This window comes from Pinus tabuliformis, chromosome 8 (assembly GCF_031772625.1).
Source record: "Pinus tabuliformis cultivar Carrire ecotype Pingquan chromosome 8, CPIR1, whole genome shotgun sequence".
NCBI lineage: Eukaryota > Viridiplantae > Streptophyta > Pinopsida > Pinales > Pinaceae > Pinus > Pinus tabuliformis.
Window position 1 is genome coordinate 1,507,423,417 of NC_142294.1, and position 19,856 is coordinate 1,507,443,272.

Genomic DNA, 19,856 nt, shown 5'->3' on the forward strand with positions numbered 1-19,856 from the left:
ACCAAGTGTACTGTGAGATATTCGCATCCTCCTTTGAACGTGATCAGGACAAAGGAACAGTTCTGAGCCACCAGGTAATGGCGTGACCAAATGTACTGTGAGATATTCGCATCCTCCTTTGAACGTGATCAGGACAAAGGAACAGTTCTGAGCCACCCTTTTTCACGTGCACATATTTGCAATTTGCCTATTCATTGCGAACAATTTAAAATATTTATAAACTAAAGTTGGTAAGTAACCTTCACATACCATTTCTAAAATGATTTTACGAATTTTTACATCCATTAAATAAACCTTACACACTAAAAAAATCTTGCATAAGATCTAAGAAGTCCATTACTATCTATGATAAATTAATGTCTATGGTAAATATATGATTACGTAACAACTAAAAACCTTCTTATAAATAAGTCTTAGAGCATAATTAGCTAAAAACATTATCATAAATAATTCTTAAACAAATAATTTAAATAATAGATAATTACAAAATTATTTTATAAATAAATATAACATTATTTTATAAAATATTTTTTTTTTTTATATAAATTGGCAATTTCAATCACTTTTTGTTTGCATTTTTTTCCTTTCGCAATGAATGATAATCAATATCATACCTAATAATTAAAAACCAATAAATATTTAAACAAACTTAAATATTTATCTGTAATCCAATTATTTATCCCCAAATTTGATTTTTTTAAATAAAAATAAAAATACACATACAAAAAATAATAATGTGACATATTAAACCCAACCCTTATTACTTAGTGGGGAATCACATTTGTGCCCCATCTGTTCTTATGATATTAAATACATTCGAAACCAGGTGTAAATGGAATAGGTGAGATCAAAACACTTAACAAATCAGAGGAAGAAGTACGAGAACTGCATGTTCCCGCTTACTTTCTTTGTTTCCCATCTTGCTTGCAATGTCCTATCCTTTCCCTTTTTTCGTTTGAAAATAATTATATGTTCTTTAATAAGTATTCATGTGTTCTTTGGGAAAATAATCACATATGTGTTCTTGCAATTTTTTCAAAATAATTATGGTTGTATAAGTATGTTAGGTTTTTTTTTCTTTGTTTCTCTTCCGGTGTGTTTGGCTATCAATATTTTTGGCTATCAGTATTTTTGCAGCTATAGTTACGTTACATTAATGCATGGGCAACATATGCTACTTGTTGGATTTAGGTTAGTACAAAATCTAAGGGTTCAGATCTACTACCTCAGTGTATTAATGGAGTTATAGCTCTAGAAATATTGGTTTCCTGTGTGTCATCCAGTCATGTCTTTTCCTTTTTCCATAAAAATTATTCAAGTGTTAAGTTGAAATAATAAGGTTGTGGGAAACCATAAAGGAAAAAAAGAAATTTATATTTACAAAAACATGATTAATACATCATTTTTACTTTGATAAGTTAAAAATCAATTATAATGTTTTATTTTGCATTTGATATTACACAGGTATCGGAATATTTCAAATCCCTTATATATTTATACACACTAAATTCCCTCAATGTACATTCTTTTTTATTAAACTATAATTAAATAATTTTTTATTTACTATTTTTTGTCACTCAAAATTGCTTCTATTAATTCATCCAAAGATTACAACATGTCTACTCGTTTTTTCCAATTCTTTTGACCTCGCTCCTACTGGACTTGTTGGCCCGAAGATAAATTAAAAAACTAATTACAAATCTGAATAATCCACTAAGAAAACAAAATTGAAAAGACCAAAATTCTCAGAAGACCCCTAAGATGAAGATATAACCACAAACATCAAAGAACAAAAGGATTTTCTGGAGCTAGGTTTTTTGGTTCATTACCAGGTGAATTTGAAGGTCCGGATTCATTTACCATTGGTGAAGTTGTTTATGAAACCAATGATCTCATTGCAATCATCGTCACGATAATGTCTCAGTTGTTCCAAGAGAAGAGTGGTGTGTCGCAACTGAGATTCTAAGGTATGAAAAGGAGGAGGAATAGAAACATGACAAGGAGAGGGGGCAAGTTTATGTGCCAACTTGTCCCCTAACACTACTTCCCCCTTTTCATCCTCCCCTGTGTCCACATCCTCCCTTGTATGTGCATCCCTCTTCCCCCTTGGCTTAGTCCCACTTTGTGCTCTACCACATTCCCTATGCATTTTCAAACAACCTCAAATTGATGAGACCGCCACCTTAAATCCAACACCATAAGGAAATCTGACAATACCTCCAATCCCAACAACTCTATATTATAGTTACCACAATACCAAGTCCAATTCTCTCCTGAATAAGGAAACCCTCACTAAGAGTTGCCACCTTCCTCTACCGAGTTTCCTCTATAATACGAAAATGAACTCTTCCCCACAACGACTTCATCTCCAGCCTAATTTACATAATACCCCCTAAAAAAAAGTGTTTCTCTAGAAGCTTCAAATCCACATCAGCAAAACCCAATTCGCAGACCTGAAAGTGAAGCTACACCTATCTGCAACAAGCTAGGCATTCCGGCTTAATGAAAAATTACATAAAGAGAGATAGAACTGGTAAAATTATTTTGGCTCACCATGTCTGCTACCTCTTGGCCTCTATCTCCACCTTCAACTAAAAGGCCTTGATTGACTAAACCACACACCTATAAACCAAAGTCAAACCATAGAAACAAAGTGGAGGCTTTTGACCTGCAGTTGCAACCACAATTAACTTTGTAGCCTTGAAATCTCGTTATTTCATCAATAGAAAATAAGAGTGCTAAAATGAAATAATATATAGAAGACCCACCCCCAATTTAAACAAAATAAATGCAATTTATAGTCCAAAGGGATGACTAAGGAGGCTTACTAATTTTTATAATGCCAAAAACCAAGTCAAAGACACCCCACTGGTTGTTGAATCTAGTGTGCTCTTCCCCAGGACTGAACCTCACCAATGATGGAGCGAGCCCCAGCTAACTACCTCAATAGGGTCCTAAACTTGGCGGGTCTAACATCCAATAGTACCACATGGGATTCCCCACTTGCATTCAGGATTGTTCACCACCAAAAACCATAACCTATGGAGAATGCATAGGTTGGTGACTTGTGCATATTCTTCAAAACCTTCACCACCCTAAAAAATGGCCATAAACAAATTCACAAACTTTGAGACTAAACTCACCATCATGCATATAAAACTTCCACCCAAGTGCCTGAAGCTTCCACAAATTATTCTTTGAATGGCACCAATATGTCACATATACCCTCGTTATATTTATGATAAGGGGATAAGCCCCTCTCCCCCACCCCCCATATGACCACGATCAATCAACCCCCTTCAAGTCTTTTCTGTTCCTCTCGAGGATACTACTTAGATGCTCAGTCCCAATATTGAAATTTTGGGGTGGCCAAGTCAAAGTGAACTCCAAACTAGAATCGTGACTTCCCCAATTCACTAGAAAATATGTTTCCTTGTTCCCATATCATTTAGAGTGGGTTGTAATGGCATAGGGGATAGAGTTTGTATCCTACTCACCATAAAATCAAAGCACCAAGTCTTAATTACTTATTGTTCTAGAGATCCATCAATTAGTTTTTCAACCACATTCACAACTAAATGTAAATCTTCATCTCCTTGTATCCTGGTATATCCCTCTTCATGAAATAGAAGGAGACCTCTTTCAAGAGACTTGAATTCCACCATGTTATTACTGGTGTTCCCACAATACCTAACATAGAACCCGATAAGGTTACTAAAATCATCATGAAATACTCCCCCATACCTAATAGCCGTGATTTCCTTTGGAGGCCCTGTCAAATTTAATTTTGATAAATCCTTGTAGGGGAATAGTGAAGGTTTTTGGAGAGGAGACAGACCAACTAAGTCATCAAGGTCTACTTGGTTCTTCCTGAGTTTAGGAGATTTCCAATTCTCATACAATTCAAACTTCCTCACTTTCTACCTTCCAATCATTTTCTGCCCACTTCTCTGACAGTATCTTCTCCTTGATATTAAGCATTGTTCATTTCCAAATAATATCCCTTGTACCCTTTTGATCTTTGAATATGATTCTATTGTGTGTTTTCCATATGTTCCATAAGAGGAAACCTAGAACGAAGACACATGCCTTATTCACAATCAGATTTTTGAAAAGAGAGGGGCACCAAGATTGAATTTTTTCCTACAAAATGTTAGGGGAATTATCTAAAAGGACAAAGAGGTTACATATCTTGGACCAGAGAAGTTTTATGCCCACAAAAGTGTTGAGAAAATGGTAAACGCTTTCCTCCTGCTGATTATAAATAGGGCGGTAGGATGATCCTGCATACCCTTTTCTCCTCAAAAGGTCCCAAGTTAGAAGCCTGCATTAAACAATAAACTAGAGGAAGCTTGCTACCTTTATCCATAAGTTACTTGACCACATATTCCCTAAAGGCGTTCTTTTGGTATTTCCCTCTGATTGGCCATGATGTCATAAGCCTGTTTGATAGTAAACACACCTTGTATTTGATATGCCCATCTCATCTTGTGCCCCCCTCTCACAACCTATATCTTTTTATATTTTAGTTGTGTATCTAAGATCGTTCATTCTTATTAAAGTTTTTCCTCGTCCTAATGATCCTACATTTTCCATTCTCACCACTAAGCTTGAGATGATCTTTCTTTCTAGAAATCAACAACCACTAATAGGCCTAAGCTCGTAGTGTAGTATTTGATCTATCTTAACTCATCCCTATTCTCTCACCATGGGATTTGTTGCCAAGATTCCTATCAAAACTTGGCTATTCTACCATCTCTTATTCCCAAGAACAAGTGATATTGGACAAAATACTTTTGTTCCAATGCTAGATTCCATATTGATGACTGAGATCAAAAATCAGACAATCTCACTTTCTTAACTTAAGTGATGATCGGATTGTGTTTCCTATTCCATTTTTGTTTCCACAACTTCTTCCCTCCTTGGATCCATATCCACCATAACTTGGCTCCCATGGTTCTATTGAGTCACTTTAAGGTCTCTCAATCCTAGACCTCCCCCTCATTTTGGTAGAAATACCTTCTCCTAAGACACTAGAGTCTATTTTTTTAACTTGTTGAGTCCCTTGCAACACAAATCTATGGAATCTAGAGACAGTGTCGTTATATAATTCCTTTAACATTATTAGCACTAACATATGATATATCTGGATGTCTTGTAGTATTGCCTTTAACAGAATAATGTGACTAGGAAGATTCAACACTCTAAAGGTCTAGTTGTCCAACTGCCTAGAGTTCGTTTCCTTTATCTTCGACCAACATGAAGACGATAGTGAAGTTTTCAAAAGGGGAATTCCAAGGTATTTGGCTGGAAAGGAACCTACTTGTAGGCCAATATTTCTCTCCAAATTCCTTTGCACCAACTTGTTGGTATTGAAGAAATAAATTCTAAATTTATCCCCATTTATCAAAGCATTGGAAGCCTCTTGAAATTATGAGAGAATAAGATCTAGTAGCCTTATCTCTCGAATTGTTGGATCTCCAAAAAACATAATGTCATCGATGAATTTTTTATGAGTGATGGGAAAGTCATGTCCCCATGACTACAACACTTTGAGAAGCCCCTGAACTATTATTTCCTTGATGTATCTCCCAAGATTGTGAACTACTAAAATGAAAAGGAAAGGGGAGAGTGGCTCCCCTTGGTAAAGGCCCCTCGACATTCTAAAGGTTCAAGAGGGAAAAACGTTCAATATAATAGAGAAGAAGGGGTTGGAAATTTAGGAATGGATCCATTGAATCCAGTAGGATGAGAAACCAAAGGCTACCAAAATACTAAGCAAGTAATTCCAATTCATTGTATCATATGCCTTAGATAAGTATAGCTTGATAACAATTCCTAGTTTCCTACTCCTTTTGAGTGAGTGTACTATCTCATGGGTTGTCCCGATGCCATCCAAAATCTATATGCCCATATAAATCTAGTTTGTTCTACTTCTACGAGGTGCTTTAGAAATGGCTTAAGCCTCTTTACGATGACTAAGGATATGATGTTATAGATTACATTTCTTAAGGTGATATGTCTAAAACCACTAGCATTACTACAATTATTTGTCTTGAGAATCAAATTAAGAAAGGTAGTTGTTGGTTCTCAAATTGTTCCCAAACATAAACCTTTCAAGAACACATTTAATGGGAAATTTATCCTCCCGATCTAGGTTCTTTGAGCTAGTCTCCCTACACCACAGGGGGTATTCCCTTATTATAATTATATATATTTTTAGTAAGAAAATAGAATTAGACCAGTTACTGATAAATAAGAAAAGTTTTAGTAATTAAATGCCATAGACAAAAGGAGTTAAAAATTTTTAAAATAAAAACATCATTGACTGAATGACACATTTCATGCATAATAAATTAATGTAAAGGACCACATAACAATCAAAGAAAAATAAAATAACTTACCATGAATATCAAAAGGAAGTAAGAGGAAGCAGAGAGAGCCTTGGCCATCTTTTGTCCTAGATGCACCAGGAGGCATCCTAGGAATGAATTCCCATTGAACTATATTGAGATTTGCTCAGTCTGTGAAGAAAACCACTCCACAAACAAGTGCCCTTCTTTACCTGGACTCAAAGTTGTATATCAAGGAGCTGAAGGGGTCATTAAGCAGCTTTGCTACATCAACCAAAGGAGACCTCCTGGGCCTAGACCATACCAGCAGGGTATGCAAGGATCATCCCATGCATATTACAGACCCAACCAAACCACAGCTATACCTTCTTGGGGACCCCCTGCTCAACCTTCCTGGTCTACACCCCCTCCTTGGTCCTATGCACCTCAATATCATTCCTAGCCAGCCAGCCAGTCATTTCAACCTTACATTCAGCCACAACACCAGTGGAATACCCCACCCCAGGGGTGGAGGCCCCAAGTCAACAATGTTCCAGCCCTATTGCCTCCACCACCTACCCAACCACAACTCCTACACTTTGCTCTACCTAGGCAACCCCAGATGCTTGCCCAGCCAAATCCAAACCCAAACAATAGGCAGGCTCAACAAGGATACAGTGGAGAGACATCATACCCAGCTTATGCTATAGAAATCTAGGAGATCAACCTAAGATCTGGGAGAATTCTCCTAGATAACCAACCTCCCTCTCCACATAGGGAGGTTGAGGAAGAAAGAGAGGAAAGCAACCTTAAAGCAAATCCACCCTTTCCTAAAAGATTAGCCCAACCACTCTAGCCTAACCCAGAAGAAACTGAACTTCTAGGAGAATTGAAAAACTTATGTTTAAAGATCCCCCTTCTCCAGGCAATCAAAGATGTTCCTATTTACAATAAATTGATTAAGGAGAAATGCTTTAAGCATCCAGAAAGAAGAAAAAGGGATGCCCCTGCCATTAATGTCATTGGGCAGTTATCTGACTTAATGTTGGGGCACCTACATGGTATCACAATGGCTCTGTATGTCAGCCTATTTTCTAGCTTCATAGCAAATCGTCTAGGGGCTACGTGACAAAAAAAGGGTGCCTCGATAGTTCATTGCGAGGAGAAATCAGGTTGAGAATCACAAAGCCCTTGTAGGATTGATGGTTATGGAGGGTTCTAGAATCAGCAGAATGATGGAGAGCTGCAGGGTCCTCGGTGAGGTTACTTGACAGCCAGGAAAAGTGTTTTGATGGCCCTCTATTGCACAGTTGAAATCTGTGTATCCAATAATGCATGAAATTTCGTAGGGGATATGAGTGAGATGGTAGTCTACAAAGGATACAAAACATAGGTAGAATGGGAGTTACAAATTAGAGAGGGAAGCCAAAAATGGTGCTAGCTCTAGTACCATGTAAGATGAGGAGTTAACTCCTCAAATGTGATTGATCTATTCATTCAGGTTGTTCATATAGATTACGCTTTAACCTACCCCATCTTTGGGTTGGTAAATTGGTTTGCATTCTTCCCACCCTTTGATAAGTACTTTTTTGCTTCTTCTTTCTTTCTGGAAAACACCATTTGTTTGTGACAGTTTCAATGGGCATGGATAAATTATTCCAATTGAACAAATCCAAGAGATGGATGAAGCAACTTGTGATTTCACTAATACAAAGTTTGATGAGAATTGGACCAACAATCAAAGAAAAATAAAATAACTTCAACATAAGGAGAATATCAAAATAACATAACTGCTTAAGTTTAAGGTTACTATTCTAAACAAACAAAATCATAGGATATGCTAGAGAAAGTATAGTTGTTTCCCAGTTCTTTAATTAATGTAGTAATAAACTTTGATTCAATAGTATCTATATCAAAACAGGAGTATCACTGACTATCTAATTCAAATTAAAGAGAATGAGTCAAATCAATTCGTTGTAAGACTTGTGTCATAAACACAAAAAGCTAACATAACTATAAATCATGATAAAAACTCAGCAGTTAAAGTTTTTTTTTTTTTTCAGAAAAAAAAGCATCATAGATTATATTAAGTCAATATAAAAAACCATGATTGGATACAAAAGGATGACTTGAGCAACTCCAAATCAAGACATCATTGAGAAGAAGCATATAGGATGGATGACATATAGCACAGCATAATATGAAGACTGTAGAGAAAAAAGAGCAGATGAATCTAGATGAAAAGGGACAGAACTCATGGGTACATATGCTTATCATAATAATCATAAGAACAGAGCAAAGACAGGCTTAGCCCGAAGATTTGGCCTGTTTGCTTGAAACAGAGTAAAAAAAAAGCTGATACAGTGCAAAATGGACTTATAGGGAGCCTTGGAATCTCTGAAGATTTTATGGTTCTGCCACTTCCAAGCACACTAGATCATGATAATAAGAAGAGGGCACCTTGACTCGCATTGAGTACTCCACCATTGAAAGGCTGCATGAACAAAAACAAAGACATTAAGAGGGAAATCAAATAAAATGGAAAGCTCATACCAGATTTCTTGTGTGGAGTTGCAATGAAAAAACATGTGAAGATTAGTCTCCTCTTCTGACTCGCACATCGAACACCTGCTAGGTCCATGCCAATTTCTCTTCCTCAGATTATCCCATGTCAGATTTCTGTTGTTGAATACCATCCATGCAAAAAATATCATTCTAGGAGGGCATCCTGTTTTCCATAAAGCCATCGGGAAAATTAAGGCAGAGCTCAAAGCCTTTGAGTAGATGATATCGGAGTAGATGTCTTTAACTCTGGCTGGCGCAGGAGTATTTGACATGGACCAAATTAGGTGGTCATTTAGACCCCCGCGAATAATCCCGCTTGCTTGTAGGGAAGCTTTGACCGCATTCCAAGTAGAAGAGAGTTCAGCCGGCAGACCAATGTCATTAGCATCCTTCCAAATTGGAATAATGCCTAACCAATCCGAGATGAGTTTATCCCAAGTGAAAACACCGATTTTGTGTAGGAAAAATAAAAGATCTTCTGGTAGATAGAAGCTGTGACTACAAGCGATAGGATCAAGACCAATGATGAGCCTGTTTCTAGAGTGGATCCTCCATCTTAGTTTTGACAAGAAGAATTTCTCAACTTTCCTGAAGCTAAGCCAAATAGCCGATCCTTTTTTGATTCCAATTGCATCATTTCTATACCAGAACTCCAGGCATTTACCTTTCAAATATTTATGTTTAATAGTCTCGCTCCATGGCCCGTCCCCGAAAATCCCTCTCCAGAGCAATTTGCACAAAAGTGCCTTGCCAAAAATTCTCAAGTCCTTTAGTCCCCATCCCCCCAGATTCTTTGGTAATGAAATTTTGTCCATTTTAGATAGGTGAAACTTCCTCTGATTCAAAGTAAGTGATTGATTCAAAGTTCTAGAGGAACGCTTGTGGAGCTTCAACTTGCGAGTTGAAAACTAAATACTTCAATAGCCAAAATTTAAAAAGTATATATTAGGAAGGTAAGGAAATTGAATTAAAGATATGTTATTGAATCACGAAATAGGTTCAGTAATTCATAAAATCATAAACTAATGTAAACATACACATGAAAAAAAATGATTAATTCATTAAAGGTGCATGAACGAGTTAATCAATCAATAAGAGAGTTGTACAGCAAGTACATGCAAAATTTATAACATCAAAAACAAGTCTTTTTTTTCATAGACCCCTTCTAAACGAGAAATGGGGTCATTTATAAGAGTCTTCAAAAATAACGGTTCAATGGTAACTATTTTTAAATTAACGACATTAAAATTTAAATAACTTAAATAATAATAAAAATCCTCCACGATCCTATCCACATTTTAACAGATACTTTGTTTCCTTTTGCGTTTTAGACGTGGTGGCTTATGATGAGCTTTGAGTTCCTCACATCTTATATTTAGGAAGTTGAGGAATATTAAGTCCCACTTTGACCCATTCTTCAAGTTGATCAATGACTGACTACATGGGTTGTACGAGTTGAAATGGTTGTATGTTGGAAGAAACTTTCTCTAATATGAAATTACAATTCACATTCCTTCTAAATTTAGCAATTTTATCCCAATATGCTAGAGATAACCATGGTACATTCTTGAACTTGGTTATCACTACCGCTAGCTCTGATCTAAGTTGGTACCAGGCTATGGGGAGGCTTTATATTATCTTCTTACAAATTGAGGTGAAATAGCCTCTTCGCTAATAATGGACAAGAAACCAAGATCTTGCTTAGTGGCTCTCAGTTTGTCGTGAAACTCCACATCTCAGATTAGCCGATTTTCTTTCCCACAAAAAGAGGGGACCCTGAATCTCCCTAGACAATTCCATTCATTCTTGAACTTCTCGATCTCATTTTTAGCCTTCTTAAATTCCTCTTTCATATGTAGCGTACACTCATTTTTTTCCTATATCATGCACAAGGAGAAGATACAATCATCCCTTTTATGAAGATTCATGTCCACAAGGGTTTCACCTTCAACAGTATTGATGAAATATATGCTTTGGTCCACATCATTTAACCTTTCATAAAGCATGGAAGAAATATTTCTGACTTCTAGATTAACATTCCTTATTACCACGTTTTTATAATTTGTTCAGATCATTACATAAGAAGGAAAGGTAGAAATCGTTTGATTGATTTCTCTCCGTACTTGGCCCGAATGAGGACCTGTCTTTCGGTAGATGTTACCTTAATGACCTCAAGGACATGATTTCATTTTGTTTCTCTCTCAAGATGTTTTGAATTTGTTCAATCATTTCATTTCTACAATGTACTCGTATTTATCCTCCATTTTCAACTTGTTCCTTCTCAAGTTTGAGATTATTTAGTTCCTGTTCCAACTATGAAATTTTTAACTGAAGGAGGGTTTCAACATTCGAGTTTTGGGGGATGGTGAGGGCTTTATGAATTATCGTCTTATAATCCACATTTTTTTTCCTTTAGCTGCAAATTCTTCCCTTACATTTTTCACTTGGATTTGTGGTTCCTTGAGTTCATTATCCTTTGCTTCAAGGTAGGTTTTCATTGTTTGCAATTGGATTTCCACTTCTTCTCCCCCGTCGAATCCTTGTATAATGAAATTAGCATCATAATCCATGATTTTGGAAATTTATTTTAAACTTATTATTTCTTTTTCTTTCTCCTCTAATAACTTCTCGAAGGAGTTGACATATTTTGGTTCCCTGAATTATTTCACTATCCCGTCATCGAGTTTCGTTATCCTCTTGGATCTAGCTTTCAAGGCCACTTGTGCAATATATAATTGTTCACAAACCTTTTCAAGAATTGTATGCATGTTTATGTTACTGGCAGTAGAGTCTACTAATGTTAGGGCACAATTTCTCCAGTTTCCTTGTGCCAGTTCAAGATATCAAAATCTGACAACTTGTGCAAGTTAATAGCCATGGATAAAGTTGTGGAACCAACTAATTTTTGGCTCTCATCAAATTCAAGTCACGTCACTGTAAGGTTGAAAGGATTAGTTACGAAATTGGTAGAAAAATTGATCCTTGGTCCAATAGTGGGGACCATATCGTTTAACACGACTTTCTTAACCATCTAAGCCTGTTGAGGCATTAACATTAACTCTTTCCCCATAGTGTGATTTGAGTTTTATTTAATGAAACTATTCATTACGGCTAAAGTTGTCCTCCAGAATATTTGGGCTAAGCTTCTTGAATAGTCCATTGTGTCTCTTTGTTTAATTGTTCTACCACTTCCTCAAAGGCTTTAGTATCTACACTCTGATCTTATTTGGCTTCAATGTTGTGTCCAACTTCTTCTAGTTCCAGAGATTTTAGTTTTCTTTTCATAACAGGAGGCAATATATTTGTCAAAGGTTGAGATGGTTCTGTATCAAAAGTATGGGCTGCTAATTCAATTAAAGACTGATTTTCCTTTTCTTTGTTGTTCTCTTATGCCTGAATTTGCACCTGAATTTGACTGCTTGGAGGGTAAAGAGGATTATAAATTTTTTTTACCTCCTTTCTGGTCTCATGGATATAGGTTGAAAGACCTATTTGTTTTATTGAACTAGAAATTATTCCAAGGGAATCATAGTGCCAACAATAATCATGAATCAAAGAAAACATAAGCATTTATTTCTCAATGATGTCCACAACATTCTTGTTTTTAGCAATAAGAAACTTAATTGAGAAAGGATAACTAAAAGGTTCCTTTTAATTTTTCGATGCAAGATGAAATTCATTTAGTGTGATTCTTTGCCTTAAAACCTCATAATAAAATATTAAGGGTGTGATCAATTTAGGTAGTCTAAAGGGCTCCTTTTCAAAACTATACATCCTAATTATAGAGTAGTCAGGATATAGGAACCATCTTCCTATACTGCCTTCTTCAATCGACTATAATATTCTACTTTTCTCCTCACATATTTTGTATGGGACTTCTCCAAGTAGTTTAATTCTTAAATAAAAGGGAAAATGGTCAATGTAATAGAGATAGGCATACGGAGCATTTTCTCCATTTCCCTTTCATCTTTAACCTTAATCGTTTGAAGGAGCTTAGTTGATAGGAAATAGGTAGGTTAGTAAAATAAAATTAGGTGTACTTGGTAAGTGTAATGATGGAAAGCATTGAACAAGCTAGTAGTGATAAGACCAACCACAATAGATCTAGCTAAGTATTTGGGAAATTTAATTACTATTTTGTTGGGATTTGTAGTTATAAGTCGAACTGCCACGAATATGGCTTCATCCACATTTGAATCATATGTGAGGCCAAAGATAATGGAAAGTAGTGAGGTTAAATTATGAAAGAATGGTTTGAGTAAACCAGTGGAAAAGGGTAATTCCAGCTTTTGGTTTGGGGCAGTTATTGAAGTAGGCTTATGAAAAATTGGGTTTTATCTTCCTCTGCCCAAGTAATGAACACTTGGTCGAGGCCTTTATCCATGATATCAATTCCATAGGTTGGTAGGTTCAACATTTTAGACATGACATCATCATTAATCTCGAGGAAAGCCTAATTTTCTATTGATGAGACAATAGTTTGAGATTTAGAAATAAAATATTTAGCTAAAAGGAGAATAGATTTTGCATCGAAATGAAAAGGGGAAACGTAGAGGTTAAAACCATAGACTAAATAAGACAATCATAATCTTGGAATTTTCTACAGGAGAGGCTAAGAATTTGTTATTCTGACATTCTCGCAACTTCAGAAGCTAAACGAACTTAAAATATGAGGCAGAATAGTCGATACCAAGTGAGTACTTACCGGGTAATAAATGGTATGAATATCTGAGCTCAATATTCAACTTCGTGCAAAGACGATAGTTATTGTGGAGGAAAAGGTGCGAAATGACATGCAAGGAAACTAGCTAGAAAATGAGCTTTAAAGTTGGTGAAAAAATATATTTAATTAGAAATGTATTCTTAAATGTAGGTAGAACAACTGTCATAATTTAATTAAAATATAATTAAATGTTCTTGAATATCGATGCATTGTCCCATCCATTGGGCTCAACGAATGAGTTAAATTCCTTCCATGTTCAATCCTAACGCTTTTATGGATGGTTGATCATGCGAATGGTGGACGGTCAAATCTCATAGAGTGAAGGGGAGTGTGTTAATGCACTCGTTATTTCCCACCAACGTGAATGAGAGTTGCCAGATGAAAACGGATCTAGTGCCTACGATTCATCAAGGGAAAGTGAATTGTTTAGATGATGATAATATTGGCACTTGATGGCGCATTTCAACGGTTGATTTGAAATGACCGGGTGGATCTTCATAGATCGAGCTCACGAGATAGTTGATCGGGAAGATACCATTCGATTAAATAGCTTATAATTCAAAACCAAATAGATGTACGTAAGCCATTTATTTAAAGCATATTTTCTATTTAACTTGAGATTTTGTCTTAGTGATTTATGTTAATAATTTTTTTGATTAATATTTTTAGCGATGTCTTTAGAAAGGCGGCGGAGAAAAAGAGATTTGTTGCCGAATATAGATTAAAATATACATAATCAAGAGCGGTGGATGGGTTATGACAATAGACTCCAACTAGGGATTACGCCTCCCTACGGGGCATTAAGAATAACATAACATGTGCCTTATTCCCGGGGTTATGGGTTATGAAAATTATTGCAATTTACTTTCTATACGCAGACCCCATGAAGGACAGTCACGTATATACTCGAGTTTGGTTCTAGACAGTAGCTTATATTTATCTATGAAGAAGAAAATATGGGACATACTCAAGGAGATGTTTTGTTATATTTTAGTAAGTAGCTCTTTGGCCAGCTCCTTCTAATGTTGACTAGTTAGAGTATATTGTTGATCAAATGAAACTTAGAAGTGATATTGGCTTATGATGGTTGCTATATGACATTGTTGTTTGATGGCTTTACTGATTGATGAAGTTGTTTTGATGACTTTACTAGTGAATATGATTAGCCCTGATAGTGAACAAATGGCACATGTTCCAGGAGAGCGTTTGCTATATTTCTAATAGTGCATTGTTGGCATTATGATTTCTTGAGAATTCCTTGTTGTATAATGATGTTCATATTGTTGTTGTCAGATGCTCATAATACAAATTCTTATATGGTCAATGATGGTTGTTGATTATTATCATGGTCTTGCTACCTCACTCTTGAGGTCTTTGGTTTTGGTTATAAATATCATATTGGTATCTTGATGTAAATGTCATGTAAAGACCCATGATGTAAAATTGTAATATTCAGTCATGTTTGGATTATTGGAGTCAATTCAATTATGTATGTAATCCCATTATTTTTGGCACTTGATGTAATGTTGAGTAAAAAATGTAACCCAAAATTATGTGTTGGGTGATTGACGTAACCCTGAGTCCTTGGTGATAGGAAATACCATATTTGGTTGAATCATAACATCATGTATTTATTTGTATATCTTCTAAAAGTTTCACCATATGCTAAGGAGGAGCATGGTCAGTGCTCATATTCAACAACATCAGATCTCTACCATACTCAGTTGTACAAAGGGAGAAATAAGTCTTCATTCAACCTTGGTCAGCCCTTTTCCCTTGATGTCAAAGGGGGAGAGAAGCTTAGTGTTTGGATAATTCTTGGTAACTTGGGAGAGAAGCTTGGTATGTCTACAGACGTGTTTATAGTTATATATAGGTGGTGGTAAAAAAACACCAAAGTGGTTGCCATCAAGTCCAAAGGGGGATATTGTTGACATTATGATTAATGTGTTGTCCTTGATGGTAACCTACTTGATAAAGATGTCAACATGATGATAGTAGGATGAGTATATATGCTAGCACAAAGAGATTGGACATAGGAATAGCAGTTCAGAGACAGAGGAATGATAAAGTAAAAGTGTAAGAAAATATATGCGGGTCCTGTGAAAAAAGACCATGTACATACACAGGTATGGTGAAGAAAAGTAGCGTAAAATTTCCACATAATGGTATTCTCAATACTAGTGGTCTTTACCATGGTATTGGCACATAGTAATGAGTGTGACAATAGATATTTGATCCCGTCAAAGAATACCATCAACATTACTAAGAGATTGGCCTAAGGTATTGGCTAAGGCCTAAGCTATATAAGGAGATGGAGATCAAAGTGCTATGCGTGCAAGTTATGGTTTATTAATGAATGGTTTGATATGAAATAGGTGTGCACCAAGGATCATGAAGGAGGTTCAGATTTAATAGACCTGAAAACATTATAATGACTAATAAACATGTTTGATTTATTCTTTATGATTATGACAAACAATGATAATTTTTTTATGGTAATGATATTCTACCATTAATATGTGACAATAAGGGTTTTGAAATATCCTTTTGATTGTAGTGAAGGAATGATCAATAATTGCATATATGTACGAATGTTTTCTTCAAAAAGGTCGCGTAATACGCGGATCTACTTTAGGGGTTCGCGTATGCATTTTGCAAAAGTTTAGAATATGTATGCAAGTGTGAAGTATTAAAAGAGAATATGTATGTCAGTGTTGTTTATGAGCGTTGCATAAAAATGCTAAGGTTTTGAAGCATGAACTGCTAATTATGGTTGACCAGTTCAGTTATGTTTTATATTGTTTCTCAATGATGTTTCTCTCGTAATCATTTGTGTTTAATAGTATTGGTTGGGATGAATTGATGAAATGTTAACTAAGTGATGATGCTACTATATAATTATCTGTATTTGGTTTTGTGATCTTTGATGGGTTTAGTATGTGATACAATGATTGTTTCAGCGTGACAGTGATTCAAATTCAGGTATCAATATTTTTTAGATATATGCATAGGTGTTATTCAGGAGAATCGCATACATACATAGGTATGTCTAAGAACAATAGCATATACAATCTAATGTATGTTTGATCATGGTTTGCAATTGCAGCGGTTGGTTTATGTGATGGGTAACAGTGTTTGGCTTGGTATATTGATGAGTGACTATGGATTGGCATGATCTATTATGATCTAGTTGCATTAGTTACAACAATTGATTTGATGATTCAGTTGGTTCAGTATTTGAGTAATTGATTTCAGAATAGTTGAAAGTGGACCAGTTTGAAACATTCTCAAATGTGATCCATAAAGAGCTGAGGATAGTAGTCTTAAGAAAGGGGGTTGTAGCTCCTTTCCATTAGGATATGGAAAATGACAGAAGGTTGTAGCCTTTTGCACGTATGAGCCTGCATACTGGTTAAAAGTATGCACCAATACAATATTGTAAGAATATTATTTTTAATAAAATAAGACAGAGACGATAGTAGCAGTGGTTTTCTCCCACATTGAGTTTCCACCTTAAATCCTGGTGTTCATGTGTGTTGTGTTTCTTATGTGTTGATGATCTATCTTCTCTTTACTGCTCATAGTTTTTTCTCAATACATGTTTAATGAAGTAATGAGGCATTGGTTAAGAATTAACAGATGATGAATTATATGTAAAGCTAGTTGACTGGGTATACTCAGTTTTGTTTCATCATAGTTGCGTACATACGTGAGTTCACTGAATAACAATCATGTATAAAATTTGGAATAAGAAAAGTAAAGTTGAAGTAAGTTTTAAAAATATTGATTCAACCCCCCCACCCTACCATCCTCGGTATTTTTCCTAACATATAGGTGTAGTTACATATTACGAATGTAAACATATTCTGCAATTACCTCCTTAGAGCATTTTTCTTATCAAGAAGGTATTGCATGTGATGAGATATTGATATGGAGATTATTCCTCCATACTGACTTACAAGAATGTTAAACTCGCTTAATTTCCTCTTGTAAGAAAATATCATAGTTTATAGGAAAATAAATCATTTGTTAGCATTTCTACCATTCACTATTCCTCTAACAATGATATTCATAATTTCCTATATTATAAAAGTTGTTATAAATTTCTAGTCTTTTGTAAAGAATACTTACATGTATAACTATATTCTATTTACCATAACAACATATATTTATTTTGAACTCAATTTGTTATAAGAAAATGCATGTACTCGTGCATGTTTACTAACAAAAACTACTTGTCTGCATGTTTGGCCTATTAATAAAAACTACATGCATTCTAGATATATTTTGTTGCTCTATTCTATATATACTAAATATTACTAATAATAGTGCTTCTACAACATAATTGTTTTCTTATCTATATAATATAAAATTTTGGAAATACTATTGGAAAAAGCACATTCCTCCCAACCAACAATTTGCAAAAAAAAAAATTCCCCACCCTCCCCGAGCCTCGGGCTTCTCTGTTGTTAACAACTTGTTTTCATTTTGTTGGAAATTTACCTTCTCCCCTAACACAAAATTAGTAATGTCCTTCCTTTCAATGTTTATTCCATCTCTTTTTATCCTAAGATATTCTTACATAGTTTCTAACTTGAATTTCTCTCTAACTATGCCTTTTTTTACTCTCCTCCACCCAACATAACCTCTCTCTCCAGTTATGTTGTGTCTTGGTGGTCATTATTCTTCCTTAAATATTAGGGAATTATGAGAGAATATGACTGTGACAACTCCCACCTTCTTTCCACTACCGAATAATTTCAACCTCCTAAAAATAACTAATAATATCAGAGCAACCTGACTACTCACACAATGGTTCCCATCATATTTCTACAAAAAACAACATTTCATTTATAATAACAAAAAATATTTACTCTTGTCCTTCAAACACTTCAAATATAGTCTCGACCTCACGACCAATGTGTTTAAGTTAAATTCTTACAACTAAACATAAAACCATACATTCTTACAAAAGTGTTTGCAACAAGGGTATTACAATGATGTTTAAGAACCATAGAAACATAACTAGTTCTTACTATCCCCATTTGTAGCCAAGGATGACCTCAAAAGATAATATGTATTTATTTAATATTTAGATCATGGCCTTATATGCCTAGAAACATATTTTAATCCTATGACTTATATCTTCTCCTTTCTGCACGTTGAAGACCCCAAGACCCATACCTAATTGTTAAAATATTATAATGGTATAATATATCCTAGTCTATGACAACATTTCAAAATTTCCTCCTATTGTGTAAATCTGTGAGAATAGGCTTAGAGGAATTACAAAGTATGTGGAGAGATATCATTGGTAATACTCCTAGTCAACTACTACAATAAGGATTCTATTTGATATCAGGATTGTATTCTCTAGGAAACAAGCCTATAATGTTAACATTTGCAATGCCAATCATTTTTTTACAGGTTACCTCTAGGTATTTCCTTTAGTAGGTCTCACTCCTATACTTAGTAGTCAATAAAATTGAAAAGGCATTCCACTCTACTATTTTGATAAGAAATTGTAATCTTTTGGGATCACTAGGTTGTGCCATAGAGCCATTCTCTCAAGGGGTTATAATCTTTTACACTAAAAAAATGGAGGTGTTCTTACAACCAAGAATGTTTCAAAGCTTGAGTGAGCCTTCAATGCTCACTCCTGCAAATCCAAGGCAATCTACAATTAAAGAATCAAGGCTTAAAAAAAAAAAATTAAAATTGGCAAGTATAATGTAGTGCTTCTAAACCAATATCATAAAACAAATCTCAATAGATAGTGGTATATATTTTTAGATAAAAACATACCTACATTCATTAACAAAAACACTGCTATATGTATCAAGTCCTTTGTGTTCATATTAGTTATTTAAGATGAAAATCATATGTGCAACCTACTAACTTCTTAAAGGAATCCGTATGTGGTTTATAGAGTTATAATGTTGGGTTTGTGGTATATATATATATATCACACCACGAGCAAAATGTAATAAATCATTCCTTTGATCCATGAGACACAGAGCACTACTCTATATCAGAAGAATAACATAAACACTAGAAATTAGACTTGTATCACAAATCAGTTGAAACCCTTTTATCCTCACCCCATGTGTCTCTTCAGAAAATTGTAACATGTTATACTAGATTTAGTTACAATAAGAGAAATCCCTTCACACAACATACAAATACCGAGAACCATATTTATAAATTGAATATCCACAAGGTGCATTATGCTA